The 1,752-nt window shown below is 39.5% G+C and overlaps 1 non-coding gene across 1 annotated transcript; it reads left to right on the top strand.

Moving 5' to 3' along the window:
* Window positions 1–1,225: 1,225 nt before the first annotated feature.
* trnak-uuu lies at window positions 1,226–1,298 on the top strand. Its single transcript has one exon. It is a non-coding gene; the product is annotated as a tRNA-Lys (tRNA).
* The last annotated feature ends 454 nt before the right edge of the window (window positions 1,299–1,752 follow it).

The raw sequence follows: 1,752 nt of genomic DNA on the forward strand, positions 1-1,752 counted from the left end.
CACTACGGGGGGTTTGTCCCAATTAGCACAGAGTCAAGGTGTTGAAGGAGGCCTACTGAGCTAGCAGGTTATGGTAACTGGGAACACACTGAGCCAGTATGCTGGCTAACTGTTAACTAGCCTACTTCACAGGCACAGCATGCCTATTATCAAAAAACACTTTCATCCAGAGGCACTTTACAGCACAGGCTGCACCACTACTCTTTGGAATAAAGACATCTTTAATGTCTTTATGCCAAGGACTCCAAACAGACAGACATTTAGCCAAGAATGCCAAAATGGATAAGCAGTCATGTTGATGTGTTAGTGGCCATATCAGCAAACAGTCCTCCATCTTGCAATATTGCAACAGCAACTGTAGTACAACAGTCCATCACTCTCTATCTGTCCTGTTTTGCCGCTACACATAGTGATTGCCACAGCAACACTTTTGTCATATCCATACTGTACCAATATGTCATCCATTAAACCACAGTCATGTATGAGTGCACGGTTTTCACAGTTTTCATGTTCAACTGGTGTATCACTATAAAAGGCCCTATTTACAGATAGTAGAAATCTAGGACAAAAGAAATACTGCTGCCTCAAAATGAGACATGAGATGTGAAAGCTGACATGTTCTCTCTGCACTTGTAGGAAGGAGAGACTCTTTTGATAACAGAAACATGAAATGGTTACAAATATTATTGTTGTTGGGGTTTTCCCCCCCCTCACAATAATTGGTCCATATCCTGAACATATTCAGAAGCCTTAAAAAGGCAGCATCACTCGTGGGCATGTGACAACTTGCCTGTCCAATAAAAGCAGTGATGTTACTTTTAACTATGCAAATGATTTATTATCTAATTAAATTTGAATTCATTGCTTAAATACATTTTCAGAACACAAATCCAAAATTGAATAAAGCCAGGTTCAAAATTCTTGTTTCATTAGCAATAAATAAATAATAAATCACAATGTGATAATTTGCCAATACTTTTTGACTTTGAATTCAATTGAAAACACAGTATATTTAATGTTTTCCCTGTTTCAAACATGTTGGGACAGGAACAAGTTGTGGAATTTGTAAAAAAAAAAAAATAAAAAAAAATACCTACTGGGAACAGTCCACAAGTACACATAAAGAATATTACCACACAGGCTCAGGAACATCTTGTAAAACTGTTGTTACTAAGCAGTTTGATTAATTGCCTTCTGTTTTCACATTACGTTAAACCCCCCAAGAGCGCGGATAGCTCAGTCGGTAGAGCATCAGACTTTTAATCTGAGGGTCCAGGGTTCAAGTCCCTGTTCGGGCGGCTCAAGTTTTCAACAATGTCCTGCAGGATCAATAAAGTTTTTATCTTATTTTTTAAGTTGAGGTTGTCCAAATAGTTTTTTCGAGATTTACATTTGTCCTTATCCCTGAAATCACGGCACTTCCTGAGGAGTTAACAATGTATGTAACAATGTGTCTTTATTAGTCATTCAATTCAGGTGTGGTATGGGGCTGTTTTTAAGGGACTGGGCCAGGCCTCAAACCTCCAGTGAAGGGAAATCTTAATGCTTCAGCATACCAAGACATTCTGGACAATGCTGTGCTTCAAACTTTGTGGGAACAAATACCATGAATACATGGATGGATGAGTTTGGTGTGGAAGAACTTGACTGACCCACACAGTGTCCTGACCTCAGCCCTATCAAACACCTTCGGGAAGAACTGGAACTGGAACACACACATGCACAGACACCACCACCACTACTACCACCATC

The sequence above is a fragment of the Scatophagus argus genome, chromosome 2 (assembly GCF_020382885.2).
Source record: "Scatophagus argus isolate fScaArg1 chromosome 2, fScaArg1.pri, whole genome shotgun sequence".
Taxonomy (NCBI): domain Eukaryota; kingdom Metazoa; phylum Chordata; class Actinopteri; family Scatophagidae; genus Scatophagus; species Scatophagus argus.